Source organism: Sus scrofa, chromosome 9, assembly GCF_000003025.6.
Source record: "Sus scrofa isolate TJ Tabasco breed Duroc chromosome 9, Sscrofa11.1, whole genome shotgun sequence".
In the NCBI taxonomy this organism is placed as follows: Eukaryota; Metazoa; Chordata; class Mammalia; order Artiodactyla; family Suidae; genus Sus; species Sus scrofa.
Genome location: NC_010451.4, coordinates 129,812,653 through 129,834,337, shown reverse-complemented (window position 1 = coordinate 129,834,337; position 21,685 = coordinate 129,812,653). Strand labels below are relative to the sequence as shown.

The 21,685-nt window shown below is 46.6% G+C and overlaps 1 long non-coding RNA gene across 1 annotated transcript; it reads left to right on the top strand.

Moving 5' to 3' along the window:
- Positions 137-20,469, top strand: LOC110255529. Its single transcript, XR_002336013.1, has 3 exons — positions 137-743; positions 2,062-2,129; positions 18,254-20,469. It is a non-coding gene; the product is annotated as an uncharacterized LOC110255529 (long non-coding RNA).

Genomic DNA, 21,685 nt, shown 5'->3' with positions numbered 1-21,685 from the left:
GCGAGGCCAGGGATCGAACCTGCAACCTCATGGTTCCTGGTCAGATTCATTTCCGCCACGCCATAACGGGAACTCCCCCATGTCATGGTTTTGAAGCAATCTCATTCCTATGCCTGGGGCACTGGCTGCCCCATAATTGAGAAGTCAGGTGAGTCCTTTTGTGAAAGCGGGGTGGGGGGGAAGTCGGGGAGAGTTGGATGCTTCCCTGATCTGCTCCAACTGGAAATAGCCCTGAGTGGCTGGCAGCCTTGCTCCAGAGCTCAGAGTACCCAGGGCAGCTCCTGATTTTATAGGCTAATCTGAGACCGAGTCAGTTGCCTTGGGATATTAGGTCTAAGGGGTAAGGTGACAAGGAGCTGGGAAGGGACCCCCCCAAACCCCCACGTGCTGTGGCTTCACAGGTGGGTGCATCAGACTTCTGTGCTGCCCTGCTTCTGTTTCCCTCACTAAGTTCTGAAATAGATAATTGCACTGAGGTGGGGGCCAGGCCAGTCCAACAAAGGCGCTCTGAGGTTGGCCCGCAATGCGGAAACTGTCAGTTATCCTGTTGGAGGTCCTCCCTCCATTTCTCGGAGCAGGGTCCTCATTCCTGTTATAGACCCGTTGGTACAATGCTGATGTTCTAATCCCTTTACCCTCTTCTCCGACCAAGAGAAATGCGTGCACCCGAAAGAGGAGGAGGCCAGGGAGGGAGGGAAGGAAGAAAAGGAGACAGAGAGGAAGGAAGAGAATCCTTGCGAAAGGTGAGTTTTCACTCCAGACTTGACAATTCATTAAAAGCCGGTGTAACATCCTAATGAAAGCTGGTCGCCGCCACACAAGGAGAGTGATGCTAAGTCAGAAGTGACCAGTTTTTAAAACCTTGGTTCTCTGATGTTGAGACTCTTAGTCTGGAAACAAGGCGGTCCTCCCAGATGCTGTGTGGTTTGTCCGTGGAGCAGGGAGCGTGGTCACGGAGGCCTCGGCTCAGGGAATCGGGCCCACACCTGGCTGGGCCACCTTCCCAGGAGTGAGGGAGGGGGGATATGAACCCTCTCCTGTGTGAGCACTCAAGGCATAGCGATATGTTTGAAAACACTTCATTTTCATCTTCTGTGCCTGTGGAACAAATTACGACAATCTTAGCAGCTTGAAGCCATGCACGTTCCGTTATCCCTGCGTGCATGAGTCAGGAGTCCAGGCACAGCTTAACTGGGTCCTCTGGTCAGGGTCTCACCAGGCTGCAGTTAGGGCTTCCGCCAGGCTGTGTTCTCATCTGGAGGCTCCACTGGAGGAGAGTCTGTTTCCAAGCCCATCCGGCTGTTGGCAGAATTCACTTCCTTGCAGCTGTGTGACTTTTTGCCGGCTCTTGGTTAGAGGCTGCCCACATGTCCTTGCAATGTGGGCTTCTCCAACTGGACTGCTCACTTGCTCAAGCCTGCAAGAAGAGTCCCAGCTCCAGGTTGCTAACATGGAGTGGTATCTGCTATGTTTCCCATTCAGTTGGTTAGGAGGAAGTCCCAGATCCTGCCCACACTAAAAGGGATGGAATTGCACAAGGTGTGAGCACCAGGAGGTGGGGTCACGGGGGCGAGGGGTCACCTCGGGTTTTTCTGCCACACGCCTGGAGGCCCTTCCCATCTCTCACATCCCTCTGACCTTAACCAGCCGAATCCACATTCTCTAAGGATGTTCAGTGGGATGACCAAGCCTCCCAGGTTGGCCCAGGGCTGTTCTAGTTTCGCACTGAAATTCCTGCATCCTGGGCAACCCCCAGTCTCAGGCAAATTAGGACAGCTGGTCATTCTAAGCAGATCCCAGGTCTTCCTGGATTTCTCCTTTTTTTTCCAGTAATAGGGGTGAAAGAGAAACCAAAATGGTGTCACCCAGAGGTAGTCCCACTCTTCTCCAAGCAGCCCTGGAGGCCCACTGAGTTGATTAGGTGGGCTTTCCAGCCCCTTCACACTGTTCTCCACTGAGCGCAGCAGCTCCTGACTCACTCGTACATGTTGGCCTGTGTGTAATTTGCTATGTGCCTATTTCTCCACAGTGTTGATGTCTTAACACTCTCATCTCATGTAGGAACAATCCAGGATCCAGCCCCTTGACCTGGAAGCCAGACTTCTTCTGACGTCTACAAGACCATGCAGGTGAGCTGCGTGTTTCTTGATTATCAGCTGTGTGCACGGCTCTGAACTTGGGGCCGGGGCAGTGAAATCGTGTGGGGATTTTTCTGGTTGTTATTATTAGTTGTTTTTCTAAGAAAAGAGTAAATCCTACCCCAAAAGGCATTCCTAATCACAGTGACAAAGATCTAGGTTGGTTCTGGGGCACACGCAGCTTGACAGCTTTATCTGAACTGACCAGTTACTGAGGAGTCAAAACGGTGCTTTCAGCTACTTGGAAACAGGTACTTTTACCTTAGTGTTACACGTGATTTCAAAACAACACAAGTGTGAATCCCCAAGGTTGCATATGCAGCTGATAATGCCTGTGACAGGGACTTTCCAGGCTTTTCAGCAAAAAACACAAGTCAGTGCAAATTGGCCTTCTGGAAACAGAGTTCAAAAGCACTGAGGGGAGGCAAGGTTATGTAACTCCAGAGAAGTTCAAGGCGAGGTCGATGCGGGCAAGCAGAGCGGTGTTTGGGACTGCGTTAGGGAACGGTGGTCCAGTTTACTAGTCGGCACAGGTCCGCCTGCAGCAGCCGGGCCCTGCTCTGTAAACCAAGCAAATCAAGTTGCCTTTATATCTACAGCAAGAAAAAAGGTCCAGGGCAATAACCTGCTCCCCACCTGCCCGGCCAGAGAGATTTCTGTCATCTGACACCACTCTCTGAGTTGGCTGATGACTAGATCTCCTATCTTGGAATGCAAGGTTGATTTGCTTTGAGCACTGTGACATTAACCCCAGACTGAGCTGGAGGTGTTCTGAACAGGGTCCCAGACGTAAAGCTTCCAGGGATGTGAAGCTATGGCCAAGGTTACTTGGTGGAAGAGCTTTGCAAGATGGTCTCACACCCCTGAAGTCCTAGACCTGGACGTGGGTCCTAAGAGCACCCACACTGGGCAGAACAGCTCTGGAAACTCAGTTAAAAAAATATGTTTAAATGGGAAAGATATCAGGCAGCTGAAGTTATAGATTAGCTGGTGAGGATGGAGGACTCTACACCCTTTGCTAAGCTTTCAAGGAAGTGCCTGTTTGCAGAAATAGTGACATTTCTTATCTCATCCTTTCCCACTGAGTTTTCCAGAGTATGTTTCTAAATATCATGTCACAAAGAGGTTCCTTAACCAAATGAGCTTAGTAAATGCTGGTTTGAACAAAGTTCAATGGGATGAATTTTTTGTAGGACTTCTCAGAGCCTAGTTTAGCATTACAGGTAATTGGAATCACCTGCACAGCTTTGTTTCTTGTGAAATTGTTTTTTTTTTAAATAACTTTTTATTTTGAAATTATTTAGGAATCACTAGCCCAGAGGGTTTTAAAGTAAACAACAGGTTTACGTTAACTAATACAGAGTTCTGGATACTATTCACCCAGCTTCCCCCAGTGAAAATATTTTACGTACGCATTCTAAGTTGTCAAAACAAGGAAACTGATGTGGATGTAAACAATGATAAACAATACTAACAACTTTGAATTTCATCAGTTTTTACAGTTTCTCTCTCTCTCCTTACTATGTATATCTGGTCTGTGTATATAATTCTATGAAATGTGTGTATTTGAGGAACCAGTACCACAATCAGGTTATAGAACTGTTCCAGCCCCTTCATATCACCCCTTATTAGTTACACTGTTCCCCAACCCTAACCACAGGCAACCACAGATCTCTCTCACATCTCTATAATTTTATGGGCGTGAGAATGTTATATAAATGGAATTATGCAGCATGAAACCTTTACAGATTGTCTTTTTTCGCTTAGCATCATGGCCTTGAGATCCATCCAAGTTGTTGCCTATATATATATTTTTTTTTATATGTAATGATTTTTATTTTATTTTTCATTGTAGCTGGTTTACAGTAGTCTGTCAATTTTCTACTGTACAGCATGGTGACCCAGTTACACACACATGTATAGATTCTTTTTTCTCACGTTATCATGGTCCATCATAAGTGACTAGACATAGTTCCCGGTGCTACACAGCAGGATCTCATTGCTAATCCATTCCAAAGGCAATAGTCTGTATCTATTAGCCCCAAGTTCCTAATCCATCCCGCTCCCTCCCTCGCGCCCTTGGCAATCACAAGTCTATTCTCTAAGTCCAGGATTCTCTTTTCTGTGGAAAGATTCATTTGTGCCGTTTAATAATTCCTTCTTATTGCTGAGTAGTTTTCCACTGATAGATATACCGTAATTTGTTGATCTCTAAACAGATCAACAAAATCAGTGGAAAACATCAAGTGCCAGGCATAGTGAGTAAGAAGGGTCTCAACTAGACACACATGGGACATTTTGGAACAGTAAGAATAAAGATCCTTAAAGCTTGCAGAAAAAAAAATCGGAAAGAAGAATCATGTTGTATCCTAGCTCTTTTTCAGAAATGCTAGATGCTGAGGACAATAGATCAGTGCCTTTAAAATTCAGAGGCAAAATTTTTGAACTTAGATCTCTAAACCCAGCCAAATCTTCAGTGAAGTGCTAGACATACAGCCTTTTCAGACATGCAAGGACTCCAAAGAATCCTCCTGCCCTCTTTCATAGGATGTTTTTTAAGAACATATGCCAGTAAATAAAAGTGGCCAAACCAAGGAAGAGGAAGATGTGGAGCCCAGGAAAGAATGGTTGAGCCTGAGCAACCTGTCTAGGGTGGAGCAAAATGAGTTTCTAGGAATAACAGTAATTAACAGATTCGAGATGGTGGCAGAGAGCTCGAAACTTGAGAAGATGATAAAGATGACGTGCAGAAAGGAAGGAATCGTTTATTCAAAGTTGCCTCCAGGAATACTCTCTTTTGAATGTTGCAGTGGCCATATCAACGCAGCTACGAGGTAAATCTAAGGCATTTCTGCTATAACACAATCAGGCATTTCCCCTATAGGCATTCCTGAGCTATTTCATGATCTACAAAATTGCACAATAAAAATAAGAGGGCTTACGGGAAAAATAGGGTTTGGCTGGTGACTCAAAACTTGAGAAACTTGTAACTAAAGCTCTAACAAAACCAGGAATAATCCTAAGAAAAATATTAGCACAAATAATTATTTCCTGGCATTTGCAGCTAGAATCACAGTTAGTTTCTCAGTGAACACTGGGGTTCTGCTTCTCCTTGGACAAGTCAGTCCTTGAAGATGTTCATATCCAGCAGAAGTCAAGGTCATCAAGAGTAACATGTACAGTCTTGGGACAGCCTTCTTCATCAATCTGCTGGTTTTTTTCTTTTTAACACAGAGGCGGTATCTTTGCAGCAGCAACAGCAACATCTGTACTTTACAGCTTTCTTCCATTACGTAATATAGAAGGTACTAAATTACCACCTCCTTTTTTAAAAATTTGGGTTATAGTTGATTTACAATGTTGTGTTAGTTTCAGGTATACAGCAAAGTGATTCAGTTAGACATATACACACAGAGACACACACATGTGTGTGTCTCTGTGTGTGTATATATATACTCTTTCAGTTTCTTTTCCGTTATAGTTCATTACAAGATATTGACTATGGTTCCCTGTGATTCAGTTAGACATATACACATATATAGACACATAGGTGTGTGTATGTGTGTGTGTGTGTGTGTATATATACTTTTTCAGTTTCTTTTCCGTTATAGTTCATTACAAGATATTGACTGTGGTTCCCTGTGATTCAGTTAGACATATACACATATATAGACACATAGGTGTGTGTGTGTGTGTGTGTGTGTGTGTATATATATATACTTTTTCAGTTTCTTTTCCGTTATAGTTCATTACAAGATATTGACTATGGTTCCCTGTGCTATGCAGTAGGATCTTGTGGTTTATCTGTTTTATATATAATATTAATCCCAAACTCCTAATATATCCCTCCCCCAGCTTTCCCCTTTGGCAACCATACGGTTTGTTTTCTATGTCTGTGAGTCTCTTTCTTAAACCCACCTTTTTTGGAAAGGATGAAAGGCGCTCTTCCAGAATTTTGTTTTCTTAAGACCTTTATGGAGCGTCAAGGACGCCTCCCTAATTGTGAGAAAATTTGTACTTGATTGCTGCAAACATTAATATATGGGGGTGGGGACATCGTCCAAGAACCAGTACAACCCCACGTCCTGACACTGTCCCCTATTTACCAGTCGCATGCACAGCAGGACAAACTGTCCCCGGCTCTGTCGAGAACAACACAGACAGGAGCATCGTAGCAGAAATACCGTTTATTGATTTTTTTCAACTTGTAGAATCAATCGATGGACAGGCGTGGTGCCCCCACCCTTCTTGCCAGCACTGTCTGTGGATAGTGCATTGGGGGGCGGGGTGGGGACGGACAGGAAGTGGCCCCGTGAGTGTGCTGCTCCCTGCTGAGGAGTTTGGGTGACAGAGAGGAATCACATACTCGTTTCTGGGGGTGGGGGGGGGTGGACAAAGGGAAGGAAAGTGATATGAGCCAGATCCTCTTCCATGATAGACAACACCTCAAGCTGATAACTGAACTGAAAATAACAGAGATGCGCTATACGACACACAAGGGTACTCATCAAAATAGCTAGAAGGAGGAGGGAGAGTCGGTCGTCTTTGGGGATAAAAGCCTAGAGGAATGGCTGGGAGGGCGTAGACGAGATCAAGGGACTTCTGCTTTTCTTCATAAGCCCGTCTGGATTTGTAAATTTTTTATTTGAACCAAAGCACATGTTAATATAATGAAAATGAAAAGAAACAAGCTGGAAAAAAAAAAATCTGCTCAATCCCACCCCTATAGTTCTACAAGCACTAAGGAATCCTGATTCTGGTGAAACCAAGAATTTGCATCTTGAAAAAGAGCCTCAGACGATTTTGCTGCTCGACAGGGTTAGTGTATGACTGCTCTGGTCAGTTGATGTGGGGCTAGAGCAAAATGGCATGCGAGTTATTTGATTTAGAATCTTTCTTTTCGTCTTTTTTTCAGAGTCTTCCCCAGGCTTGGGGTCCTGTGAAGCATTCGTTAGGGAGGACAGACTGTGTGTAAATGCACAGTTTTCCGGGCAGGAGGAAGGGGAAGAACGTTCTAGCTGAAGGAAACCCTGATAGTAAAGGCCTCTAGTTCGATTATGAAGCTTCTCAACCTGCCAGCACCGAGGCCAGACTCAGAGGTCTTTTCTCAGGAGGACAGGGAACACGACCCATGGCTGAGCCCTGGATGGCTCCTCTTGTAAACTGTGTGCAGGGTTAGGGGGTATGAGTCTGGGCAAAGCTGCCAGGCCCCGCAGGGCTTTCGCTCACGAAGTGGGCCCTTTGGGGTAAGGCTCCTGCAAAGCAGCCCCAAGGAAGCCCTGAGAGCTGGGGGCTGCAAATAACTATTTGGAGGAGAAAATGCTAGGGTAGGTCCAGGTAGAGTGAGCAGAGAAACGAGGCCCTTCCCAGCCGAGGGATCTGAAATTTCTGAGCAAGACAAAAGTGAATGACAGTCGTTTCCCTGCCATCTAGGAGTCTGATGGGCCGCAAGGCACTCTGAACCCCCAGGCGTCACCCAGCCTGAGCCAGAGCAGGGCAGTGATCACCACTCCAGGAGCTGCTCTGAAGGGGATTCGGATAAGTATCTCTGTTTACAAGATGCTCCCTGGAAAGCAGGGAGGAGGGGTGGATGATGCTTTAGATAAGGAATCAGAATTTTCCAGATCTCTGGTGAGCCGGAAGGGTACTGAGGAGAGAAGTGTTTCCTGTCCTCCATAAACTCTATCAGCTTCTAGCAAGGCCTTCCAAATAAACATGCCTCTTAGGGAAAAATCAGTATGTTGCCTGCAAAAGCAGCTTCCAAATATGTCTCCTAGAGCAGTATGGAGATGCCTCAAAAAACTGAAAATAGGGGAGTTCCCATCATGGCACAGCAGAAACGAATCTGACTAGGAACCATGAGGTTGTGGGTTCAATCCCTGGCCCCCCTCAGTGAGTTAAGGATCTGGTGTTGCCATAAGCTGTGGTGTCAGCCGCAGACACAGCTCCAATCCTGCATCGCTGTGCCTGTGGCTGTGGCTGGCAGCTGTAGCTCCTGTTAGACCCCTAGCCTGGGAACCTCCATGTGCCATGGGTGTGGCCCTAAAAAGCAAAAAGAGAAAAAAAAAATAGAGTTACCGTATGATCCTGCTATCCCACTCCTGGGCATACATCGAGAGAAAAACGTAATTCAAAAAGATATGTGCACCCCAGTGTTTATAGCAGCACTGTTTACAATAGCAGAGACATGGAATCAACCTGAGTATCCATCCACAGATGAACGGATAAAGAAGATGGGGTACATGTGGCCAGTGGAATACTACTTAGCCAAAAAAAAGAATGAAATGATGCCATTTGCAGCAACATGGGTGGATCTAGAGATTATCATACTAAGTAAGCCAGACAGAGAAAGGCAAATATATGATATTGCTTATATGTGAAATCTAAAAAAAAAAAATGATACAAGTGAACTTATTTACAAAACTACACTCACAGACATAGGAAACAAACTTATGGTTACCAAAGATGGGAGCGGAGGGATAAATTAGGAGTTTGGTAGCAAAGTATAGACAGTATTATATGTAAGAGAAGCAGCAAGGACCTACTTTATAGCACCTAGAACTGGACTCAATACCTTATAATAACCTATAATGGAAGAGAATGTAAAAAAAGAATACATATATTTACACACGCACACCCCTGAATTATTTTGCTGGACACCTGAAACTAATACAACATTACAAATTAACCACATTCCAGCAAAATAAAAAAAAAAGTCTCCCTGTTGCCCCCTACCAAATATTGTCCCCCGTGAGTTTTTCCTATGTGCAAATTCTGAAGTGAATTGCACTCTAGTCAGGCCCAGCTCTGCTCCCTGTCTGCTGAATAGCCTTTCCTCTTTGCTCCTTAGTTTGTTCATCTGTAAAATGGGAATGGGGAAGGGGATGAATCGACTGACCTCTTGATATCCCAGGATTCTGTGTTCTCCCAAGGTGGGGGATGTCCTGGAACACCCCCTGTTTCCATCAGGAAAGACAGCTTTTTTTTTTAATTTAAATGGAATTTATTTCTTAAGTAAATTATAGCTGGTTGGCAAGGTTGTGCCAATTTCTGCCGCATAGCAAAGTGACCCAGTCATACCTATAGATACATTCCTTTTTTTGCATTATTTTCCATCATGTTCTATCCCAAGAGATTGGGTATAGTTCCCTGTGAAATACAGTAGGATCTCATTGCTTATCCATTCTAAGTAGAATAGAAAAATATTTCAATTTTAGGAAAGACAGCTTTTGAAAGCCAGGCAAGGATGAGGTGAGGAGGCATGTTTTCTGACTTTTACTCCTTTTTTTTTTTTTGCTTTTTAGGGCCACAGCTGCGGCATATAGAAATTCCCAGGCTAGGGGTCAAATTGGAGCTACAGCTGCTGCCCAACGTTCCAGCCACAGCTACATCAGATCCAAGCCACATCTGCAACCTACCCCACAGCTCACGGCAACACCGGATCCTTAACCCACTGAGCGAGGCCAGGGATCGAACCCACAACCTCATGGTTCCTTAGATTCATTTCCGCTGCACCCCGATAGGAATTCCCTGACTTTTCCTCCTCAAGTGCTCTTTCTAGAAGCTACCTACCCCTTTCCTTTCCATAGACTCCTCTGTCTTTCTGGGGAAGGGAAGGTGAGAGCTGCGGGTCACAAGAGCCCAGGGACCAGCATGCATTTCTTAACACATCCTCAATTTCCCTGGAAGTGCCGGCTGCCTGTGGGGAGCTGGCTTTCTGCTGACCCAGATAGGCAGCCCCGGGCTCTGTGATGTCGCTATGGGGCACTTCAAGGTGCCTCTCTCCACAGGACGTTGGGCGGCTGGGCAGCCCTGGCCAAACACAAACACGCCGGCAGTGTCCCTACCTAGACAGATGCGAACACAAAAGAGACTTTTCAGCTAATAAGATCCTCTGGTGTTTGCAGCTCTAAGCAGGTAAGGTCATTAGAACTCTTCTTTAGAATCCATTTTTTCCCCTCCTCATTCTGATGGAGTGAAAATAGGCCAAAGGAACTGATTTTATTTCCCATTTAAGTTAGTTCAATGGAAGGTAGGCTTTTTTTTTTTTCTCTCTCTCTGTGTGTGTGTGTGTGTGTGTGTGTGTGTGCGTGCGTGTGTAAGGGATGGAGAGGCCTGGGGGAAGGAGAGTTTTGAGATGATGCGATTGGGTCCCTTGGCTAAAGAAGAAAAATGTCGGGCTTGAAATGGTTTCCTCTGGGGGCTGTTTGTGGAATCAAAACGCCTCTCCGGTTTGCAGTTCAGAAACCCACTACTGTGACTGAAAAAAATCGCTTTCAATTTAGAGGGAAAAAGGCTGCAGCTCCTGGAGTCCCCATCAGCTGAGGAAAATGCCCCCGGACGAAGTGAATGCCGCAGATTTGGATTTCAAACACCAGCATTGATCTCAGCATCGATTGGGGTTGTGTTGCTGTTCTCGCCCGAGCACCGAGTCCCGCCTGGTCCCCCAGGGAAGAGGATTGATCGCAGGGTGTAGCTGAGGGGCCGGGATGGAAGAGGAAGGACAAAGGGAGCCAGTCCCACGATGAGGAAAGCACCCTGGACATGCTTGTCCAATAAACTGAAATTCTGCAAATCAAAGTCTCACCCTTAGCAGCTCCCATCCTCCTGAACTTCGTCAGCGCTTTTCTCCTGGGAAGGCTCAGTGCTTTGAAGGATGCTCGGGTTAAATCTGTGTTTACACCACCGCAGGAGAAGGGCATGCGGAGAAATGATTGATCCCCTTCCCTCCTGTACCCGGGACCTTGTGCCCACTAGGTTTCTGGGTCGATGAAGACCCGCTGTAGGATCTTCCTCTGCCTCCGTGGTTCCAGTGTGACAGACTAATGAATCGGTAATTCATTCAGCAAATGGGTATTGGCTGTCTACTATGTGCCATGACTGTATGCTTAAGATGACATGGTGAACCAAACAGACACAATCTCTGCCCTCTTGAAGCCCCTGTTGTGCCAGTGGGGGGAGATGGAGCCTAAACACTAAACAAGAAATAGCAAGTTTAGCGTATGTTCTAAGGGGATGAATGCTATGAAACAGGCACAGTAGAGCTGAGAAGGAGGAATTGGGAGGGCAGAGTTGGGGGCACTCTGTGGCTGGTCAGGGTGAGACCTTGGAGGAGGTGGTACCTGAGCCAAGACTGCAGGAGCAGGAGGACCTCAGCTCTGCAGATACCCAGAGCTAGAGCTTCCAGGCAGGAGGAACTGCTAAGTGCAATGGGGCTTGTGGTGGGGCTGTCTGAGGAACACCAAGGAGGCCAGTGTGACCGGATCAGGGTGCATGCGGGTGGCCAAGAGTGAGAATAGCTCTGGGCTCTCAAACCCATAGGGTATTATTGGCCCTTGTGAAATCTCTGGCTTTTATTCTGAGACGAATGGGGAGTCTTTAGAGAATTTCAGGAAGAGGAATGGCCTAATCTGACTTACTTGTTAAGGCTAACTCTGGTTGCTGTGTAGAGAAGAGAATGCAGAGCAGGGGGACAGACGGGGGGAGGAGGAGCGGAATGATGGAGGTAGCAGAGGTAGAGGTGGTGACAGGTGGTCTGTTTCCAAATAGAATCTGGAGACAAAGCCAAGGAGATTTCCTGATAGGTTGCTGGTGGCCTGAGATTTGAAGCTTCAGCACTGAAAGAGCGGAGTTCCTCCTAAATCAGACAGAAGGGAGGTTTTTCAAGGGAAATCAGGGGGTTTGTGTCTGGCGTGTTGAGTTGAGGTGTCTGTTATAGACATCCAAGAGGAATGTCAAGTACACATCTAAAGTTATTTTGGAGGGGATCTCTGAATTTTGATTATAAATTTGGAAGTGGTTTTGCATACACATGATATTTAAATGCCATGAGATTGAGTGGCATCACCAAGGGAGTGAGTCAAGATGGAAAGACAGCCAGGCCAGGGGCACTCTTGGGAACAGGACCCTGGGACACTCCAGTAGGACGAGGTTGGGGAGAGGAGAAGACTAGCAAAGGAGGCTGAGCGAGAGCCACCTGTGAAGGAGGAGGGAGTGGGGTTCTGGAGCCAGGTCAAGAAACGTATCAAAAGGACCTGGTTCAAGAGGTATGAGAAGGTCAAGGAAGATGACCAAGAGGACCAAGATGTTAGCATTCCTTTTAGCAAGATGAGGTCACTGGCGACCTGGTCAAGAGCAGTTCTGGAAGAGTCGTGGAGACAAACACTGAACAGGATGGAGTGTAAGAGAAAATGAGAGGAATTACTAATATGGAAAACTCCCTTGCACAAAAATCAACTTAAAGTGGATTGAAGACTTGGATGTTATATCTGAAAACATGAAACTCGTAGAAGAGAACAGCAGATAAGCTCCTTGGCATCTGTCTTGGCAATAGTTTTTTGTTTTTTTTTTCTGGATTTGACAAAAGCAAAAAGTAAACAAGTAGAACTACATCCAATCAAAAATCTTCTGCAGAGCAAAGGAAATCATCAACAAGATGAAAAGGCAAACTATGAAATGAGAGAAAATATTTGTAAATCATATATCTGATTAGAGGTTAATATCCAAAATATATGAAGAACTCATACAACTCAATAGCAAAAAACCAAATAATTCCATTTTTTAAAAAAAATGGTCAGAAGAACTATTTAGATATTTTTCCAGAGGGAACATACACATGGCCAGCAATTACATGAGGCTCAGAGTCACTAATCATCAGAAAAATGCAAACCAAAACCACCATGAGATAGCACCTCACACCTGCTAAAATGGCTATTATTTAAAAGACAAATGTTGGAGTTCCTGTCGTGGCTCAGAGCTTAATGAACCTGACGAGTATCCATGAGGATGCAGGTTCGATCCCTGGCCTCACTCAGTGGGTTAAGGATCCAGCGTTGCCATGAGCTGTGGTGTAGGTCGCAGACGTGCCTCAGACCCTGCATTGCTGTGGCTGTGGTGTAGGCCAGCAGCTGTAGCTCCTATTTGACCCCTAGCCCAGGAACCTCCATATGCTGCGGGTATGGCCCTAAAAAGACAAAGGACAAAAAAAAAATTTTGTTTTAAATAAAAGACAGATGTAAGTATTGGTGAGAATGTGAAGAAAGGGAACCCTGTGCCCTGTCGATGGGACTGTAAATGGTAAACAGGATGGAGGTGCCTCAAGAAGTTAAAAATAGAAGCACTTTCCAATCCAGCAGTTCCCTCCTGGGTGTGTATCTGAAGGAAATGAAATCACTCTCTCAGCGATATCTACAGTCGCATGTTCATTGCAACATTATTTATAATAGTGGGAACAATCTAACATCAGTGGATGAGTGGATAAAGAAGTTGCGTGTATATATATTGTATTTTATATATATATGAAACGGACGACTATTCAGTCATAAAAATGAAGGAAATCCTGTCACTTGCGACAGCATTGATGGACCTTGAGGGCATTATGCTAAGTGAAGTAAGCCAGACAGAGAAAGACCAATACTATGGAATCTCACTTATATGTGGATTGAAAACAAACAAACAAACTCAGAAACAGGACAGATTGCCAGAAGTGAAAGGTGAGGGATGGCGAAATCGGTGGAGACGGTAGAAAGTACAAACTCCCAGTTACAAGACAGTTAATTCCCGGGGATGTGATGGACGGCATGGTGACGGTGGTTAACAGCACTGGGTTGCTTATTTGAAAGGTGCTGAGAGAGTAGATTTTTTTTTCTTTTAATCTTTTTAGCTCCACATCTGTGGCACATAGAGTGTTCCCAGGCTATAGGTTGAATTGAAGCAGTAGCTGCTCGCCTACGCCACAGCCGCAGCAACACCAGATCCGAGCCATGTCTGTGACCTGTATACACCACAGCTCATGGCAACGCCAGATCCTTAACCCAGTGAGCGAGGCCAGGGATCGAACCTGTGTCCTTGTGGATGCTAGTCAGATTTGCTTCCATTGAGCCAGGACGGGAACTCCTGAGAGAGTAGATCTTAAAAGTTCTCATCACGAGAAAAACATGGAATTGCGTGAGATGACGGATGTTAGACTTACTGTGATAATCATTTTGCAATGTATTAAAGCATTGCATTATATACCTTACACTAATATAACGCTATATGTCGATTCTATCGCAGCAAAATTTGGGTAAAGACACTCCTTTGAAGGGTTTTGGTAGAGAAGAGAGCAGAGACATGAAAGAGCAACTAGCAGAAGAAATTGGGCCAAGGTACATTTTTGTTGGGCTGGTTTGGTTTGGTTTGGTTGAACTTTTTCACATCCAGGATCAGACTGTCTCCTCGGCTCTGCCACATTTCAGACCTGTTCCAGGTCACCCAATCCATGGGAACTCTAAAGTGGGGTTGATAATGGCTGGAGATAAGGCAAGTGCTGGGTGCATAGTAAGCATTCATCTATGAACTCTTTTGTGAGGTTGTACTGTGTATTACAGCCTTGACAGCATCCTACTGAAATGATCCATCTACCTGGCTGACTGCCTGGCTAGTCCCCAAGTGTTCACATCTTCGGAATCACATCTTCACACACCTGTCAGTTTTCAAACTTTCATTTTACTGAAAGTTGCAGGGCAAATCTTTGTTTCCAGTTCTCCGTCTCTCTGTGTAGTCATTGTCTTGACTGACATCTTGACCTCTGCTCTAGTTTGACAAAGAGTCTACAGGTTCCTAGAAGCTGGAGGGGATGCTGGGAGGTGATTACAGTCCAGGGGAGATGACGAAGGTCCAAGCTGGGACACTGAATAAGGGAATGGATGTACACGGGCTGGAAGAGGATGTGCCAGGGGTGACAGGCAAGTGGCTGACTTGGAAGACTGGGTAGATGGCGAGACCTGAAACCACTCTCTTTTGAACCTGTTGGGTTGAAGGACCTCCAGGTGGAGATTTCATAGACAATTGCCTGTGCAAATCTGGGGTTCAGGAGAGACCATGACAGGTAGGGCCAAAGATGGGATTCCAGCTGCACTTACACTCAAGCATGATAGAGTTCCGCCCCCCTCCACCACCCCCGCCCCTGCCGAGTTTCCAGGGTCGAATCAGTAACCAAGGAGATGCTTTCTTTTTGATTGCAGTTTCTCAAACCCCACTTTCCGTCTTTTCTGCTAGAGTCGGTAATGATAAAACACCCTATTGCCAGTCATGGAAAGAACTGAGAATGTAGAACCAGAAGAACTAAAGTACCTGGAGGAGCCAAGGAACAAGAGATCCAGACGGCTGGGCACATGGCCCCTCAGAATCACTCTGTTCTTCTCATTGACCCCCCGCCCCCAGCAGAACTGGGTATCTTGAAGGTCTTGGAAGGAGCAGATAGATAACAATTTTAGCCACTTGCTGCCTGACCATGAATTTTCTACAGAGACAATGGATGATCATAGTGCATCTGGCCCAAAGAGCCCGTGGTGGTATAATGCGTTAACACCAGAGTCATGTGAGAGAAGATAAAATCATCCTGGCAGGCAGGACGGGTTGGGAAGGGCTGGAGAGCAGGCAAGAGCATGCTGTGTTGGCGCTGCAGTTGCCCGGAATGGTGCTTCTCTGTGGCCCAGTGGCTCTAACGTATCGGGAAGCTGGAAAGCTGGAAACACCAGTGCTGACGTCTTTCCTGAGCCAGAGCACGCCGGCAGCTGAGAAACCACACTCCTCTCATCTTTTCAGCCAGACCATGCTTTGGTCCATTCTGTCACTCCCACCTCCCGCTTGGACACCCCGAGTCCCTCTGCCACCTGCCACTCTGCAAGACAAGTCCAGCTGCCCTGATGGGGGAAACGGATGGGGAAGGCTGAGCTCCCCCAGGCCGGAAAAAAGTAGCAGAACCGATGCATTCCCCGGGGATGAACAGAATTAACTGCTGGGAAGGGAAAGAGACCTGACTTGCATCGTGGCACTGAAGGGTTTATGAAGGGTCGTCATTGATCGCTGCTGTTGTGCTTCGTAGTTTGGGGACACTTTATAAAAGCTATGGAGACCACATAGGAAATAGGGCTGAAAATGTCTGTCTGATGGAATTGGTCTGAAGGTTCAATGAGAAAATGTGAGAAAGTCATACTCCATAGTACTTGGTATTTAATAAATGCTTAATTCATGGGAGTAATTGCCATCAGTTGAGGTAGAGAGAACTGGTTAAGATCACATCCTAGAGCAGGATTTGAATCCTACCTGCACTCTTTACCCTCTGCTAGACACAGGGCACCTGATTAACTTCTCAGAGCCACAGTTTATCTCCAAAACCGGGTTAGCAATATTTACCCCAGGGGTCATCGTGAGTCTTAAAAGAGATAAAGGATGTGAAAGGCTTTATTTTGTAGTCGCACCATATTATTTTTGGAAATGCCTGGACATAGGGCACTTTTCATTCCTTGTACTTCCAGAGGAGATATCCTTTGATAGGGTCAAAGCAGGTTCTGACTGGACAATACCCAGGTTTCTCACAGTAAATCTAAGATACGTGTGAATCTACACTGGGTTGAGCGAATCTTTTCTGTAATGGACCAGAGAGTAAATATTTTCAGGCTTTGTGGGCCATACAGTCTCTGTCCCAACTCTTCAACTGTACCATTGTAGGGCTGAAAGAAGCCGTAAAGAATATGTTAAGAAAATGGGAGTAGCAGTGATCTCCAATAAAACTTGATGTACAAAGATAGGCAGTTGGCCCAGTTTAGCCTGTGGTCAGTTGGCTGACATATACCTAGAGCTAACCTCACCGTGTTGATATGGCAAAGTTAAAGGAAAAGCAGGAAAAGATTTTATACCCCCACTTCCACCCCTCACAAGGTGCTGATCACTAGGGATTCCACTATTAGAAAGTCATTCCTTTGAATGAAGCATTGATCCATGGAGGAAGGAGAGAGGCCTGCCAAAATGCAAATGGAAAGAATTATAGATAAAGATTAAGCTCTAATTTGAACTGATTGGCCTTGACTTTGCTGGAAGGCACTAAGCACCTGGAGGGAAGAGAATTAAAAATGGATAGAGGGAAGGAAACAGTACACAGGTTTGACTGGGACTTTTTCTCAAGTCTTGCAGATCAAGACTTAGATTCCTTCTGCATTCACCCCTACGTCCAAGCCAAGAGTTCTTCATCACCAAGAACAAAGCAAAAGAGTGGATCCTTCATTGCCTCTTTCTGAGACATAGGTGGTTGCTTTCAGCCATTCTTAAAACCTGAATCCTCAGTTTCCAGCCAGACTTTCATCTCTTAGAATAATAACTGAATCACTTTGAAATACACCAGAAACTAACCCAACATTGTGAATACACTATGCTTCAATGAAAAAGGAAAAAGGAAAAAAAATAGATGTGCCAAGAAGAGACAACTGCCTCTCTGTGCTCCAAGTTTGGGTCGTAGATTGCTGTTGAATTGGGACAGAGGGCCTTCTCTTCCCCTCCCAGTCTCCCAACACCACCTTACCCTCCCGCCTCCAGTGACAGCGCACTTCTTCCCCACAACTGGGGAGAAGAGTCAGAATTCAGGCAAAGGCTATTTTGGTGTAAGGCCAACATCATATTAGGAGCAAAATACCAATCTCATCTGTGGATCCAGTGAGGGCTCCTGGCTATGGGTTGATCCTTGCAGTGTAGGGAAGAGCAGGCAGTGGAGACACCCTCAATCTGGGTGATTGGGTAGCGAAGGTGTCTGTCTGTGGAGATCACTTGGTCCAAGAAAATTTAATCTGTTTCGCTCTGCCAAAGGCAGCCACAGACGGAATCCTTTGGATCTGGAATAAGGGGGCCATTCCCAGGGTCCCACTGGATTGTCCTGCCCCTCTGCCCCCCAGACAGTCCCACTCTTACCCCATCACAGAACATCTCTCACCATGTTTCCCACGGTCACGCGCTCTCCGCGTTCCCACATCACAGACTCCTTTTACCCTCGCCTTTCCAGGACCACCTGGCCTTGTGGGGAGGCTTTTTCTCTGAGCCCCTCCAGCACTTACATCTGTACCTCTTTCCAAGGGCCTTATGCAGCTAGAAGACCCAACTGCCTCCACGAATCTACTCCTTCCCCACCACCCCAGATCATGACCCAGGAGCAAAGACTCTGTCGGTACTCAGTTACTGTTTATAGAATTGATTCACCATTGGCAGCTTGAATGCTTACCTCACATGAATGAATGACCTTGACTCACATGAATGACCTTGAATGACCTCATGTGCATGAATGACCTTGCTGTCTGTGTTCACAGAGGGGGCAGAGACGAGCGTGGAGAAGACTGGGAAGAAGATTGTACCAACTACAAACCCTGCCCCCACCCCGATCCCCGCGAGGGGGACGAATTCTGAAAGAAGCTGGGAGTCTGCATCCGTCCAGCCTTCTGGGAGCTCCGAATCCTTCCACAGCCACTCGCTGCTGTCCCCCAGCCTTTGTAGCTTTGAAATCCATCGGACATTTCAGGTTGGTTTAAATAGACGGGGAGATGAATCAACAAATCTAGTTCAATTGTCTTTGCTTAACTTTTTAATCCATAGTGCAAATGTGTGCTGAGAATGTATTAATCCTTGTGTACCCAAGTTAAGTGATGAAAAAATATTCTAGGAGCCTTTCATGACATGTAAGGGATTCTACTAGCTCCTGCCCTGCACAAGGCATTCACTCCTCCGTGCTTTACAGCTGCATGTGGGTGGGCACCGAGAGGTCCCCCCAGTGTGTCATGTCTCAGAGGCACCAGGGAGGGAGGGTCCCAGAGGACACAGGACAGGCCTGGGGCATGTGGTCAGGCTGTGCTTTCCTTGGCCTCTGTGGTGACAGCTGGAGGGAACAAGGGTTCAAGGCCTTGGGTACAGATGAGCTCAAGCGCTTCTGGGATGAGTTGCCCAGCACACGGAAACTCCCTGCCGGAAGTGCAGTGGCTCTTCTCTGCCGGAAGTGCAGCGGCTCATGGAAATGTGCTTCCAACACTTGCTCCACTGCAGATGTGGATTTTGTTTTTATTCAACAGTTCACCCACTCATTCATTAACCAAGGCATGCACCTCCTGAAGGCCAAACACAGTGTTAAACAGGAAGAACCCTGGCTTTCTGGAGCAACGGAAGCACCTTATCTGTTGCCCTAAAGCAACCCCAGCCCGCCCCCCGGCTCTCCATCCCTCCCGATGCTGCGTCTCCTCCGCTTGGGTCAGTTACACCTTGAACGTCGTGATTTCCTCAAAGCCTTCGCCGACACCAGCTAGTGTTTATGGGCAGCCGAGCCGTGATCTGGGTGCTGAGAGCAGCAAATCTCACACTGCGGGGGCCCGGGGACTCTGGCGGGGGCCCGAAGAGAACGTGTCTCTTCTAAGCGAGTCTTGCCTGTGACCCCCAACAGCACTGCTTTGTACCACCTCTTACCCTTCCTGCCAGTGTCATCATTCCAGGGACACTCAGGCCCAGAAGATGGGGTGAGCAGCCCCCCACACTCCAGAGGGGGATCCTCCCCCTCTTCAAGTCCATGCCCAAGCTTGGACGTGCCCCAGGTGGGAAGGGGCCCAAGTCAGTTCTCGTGGGGTAAAGGGAAATAGGAAACCAGTAATTCTTTGTGTTCATGTTTTGTCCACATTCATTATGTCCTTTGACTGTGGCTCACCGCGACCATGACTGTGTGTAATTATCTTCCTGTTACAGATGTGGAAACTGAGGCCAGGAGAATAACTAACTGGCTGAAGGTCACACAGCCAGTAAAGGGTCGATCCAGGGCTAGACGCGTATGTTGCAGGTGAACCTGACCTTTGTGCTACCCAGTGGCTCAGCCTACCCCAGGGCATCCTTCACCCACTGACCTGTCAGCCCGTCCTCACTCACCATATGGGACACAAGGGGCCTTAGGACCCAGGGCTTTCCCTCAAGGTACTTGAGCTGAGTATTGTCAGTGGGCAGAACGCCAGCGCTCAGGGCTGTCTTCCCCTCCCCTGCCGTCCATGGAGCCCCCGCCTCCCTCACCTCACACAGCGCCAACTCACTCCCGGTAAATGCAGTGTTTTTCCATTCCAGTGAGCTCAGCCCTTACTTTGATTTGGGTGCAGGCAGCTGCAGGTGCCTCAAGTTATCATGTGCTCTCTCCCCGCAATGTCATCCGTGTTTACTTGCCGCTCTGGACTTTCGATTCTGTCAGGATGCCAGTCGGCTGGGCCGCCAGGCACCACAGCTGACAGTCAAATCTGTGATGCCGAATCCTTCTTCTGGAAAAAAGGGCTAAAGAGGTTAATACACTCAAGTCAGGATAAACACACCAGCTGTTAGAGTTTCTAATATTTAATATCATTATCAAATAAATAACTCAAGAAGAAATACACACACACATACACACGTCCCACCAAAACCCACAGCAGCCCTCCGCTTCATCCACAGTAAAGAGAATATTAATAAATTATCTTAAAAGCCTCCACAATTGAGTAATGGCTGGGATACAATTAAGGAAACATTTGCATAGTGCCTGCTGCTGCTTCGGCCCAAATTACGCCCCCCCCCACCCCCCCATTACAAGGCAGCCCTGGTGAGAGGAGCTGGGGGAGAATTATCAACAGTTTGAGGTTTTCCCTTTCGGCCTGATAGGACCTCAGCTCGGGTCACCTTTGCTTTTGCTTTTGCTTTCGATGGGGAGATTCCAGATGGATCTCCTTCTATTTAAAAATGCATCACACGTGACCTACCTACAGAACACAAGCAAACAAATTTCTTTTGAAGGAAAAATATGTATTCAGATGAATTTCGCCTTAGTATCCAGTTTGGTGGATAATGGATGATTTAACCGGCCAGTGAACGGTGCTTTGTTGCTGCCTCTTCCGTCCACTTTACACGCAGATACTGGTCGGCAGGATGTGCATTTATTTTGCCCTCGTAGTTCTAGCCTCTGATTCCCGAACACGGACGTGAAGGTTGAGCAGGACAGAATTTTAACGGCCTGTTAACCGTGTCGGGAAATTGCGAGGCCACCTTCCCCCCGCACCAGCTCCCTGGCTAGCTGTTCACCTGGGCTCAAGGAACAGAAAATGATGATCATTGCATTTAGGGGGGGAAAAATGAACATGGGCTAATTTTTTTTTAAAGGCTCCAACAAAATGTTTTCCAGGTCACAAAACACTGAGCAAAATGAGCTCCATCTCTAGTTTATGTTGGATATTATAAGCGGCGCTGGTCTCGGCGACTCTGTTAAGGGGCCATGAACATGTTTTGAGATAAAGCCTTCATTTCAAGGGGCCAGGGTTGAGCTATTTCCCTTCTCATCAAGCAAAACCTGGCATCCTGTTTGTCTGTCCAGATGTATTTTTGTTTGGGGTTTTACACTGTTTGATGGAGATGAAGTCATGAATTTCTGCTCTCTGGACGGGCAGAGGAATGACGATTTATGAAGTCTGAGGAGGTACGTTGTTTGGCTCAAAAGCACAGCCAGATGAATTTGGGGGAGAGGAAAGGGCGCACCCTAGGGCTTCTGGGGCCCATATCGGAAGCAGTTTCTCTTTTACAAACTTTTGAAAACCAGAGCAGGAGAGAATAGTTAGTAATTTCTGCTTTCCAGGGCAGTATGGGCGACATGGATCAGACAGAAAGAATCCCGATAATTTCAATGGAACTTTTCTTCTCATTAGACTTGCATCGTGATTTTCCTGTTGACGGTGGAGATGTGTGAAGGCTGCAGAGATGAC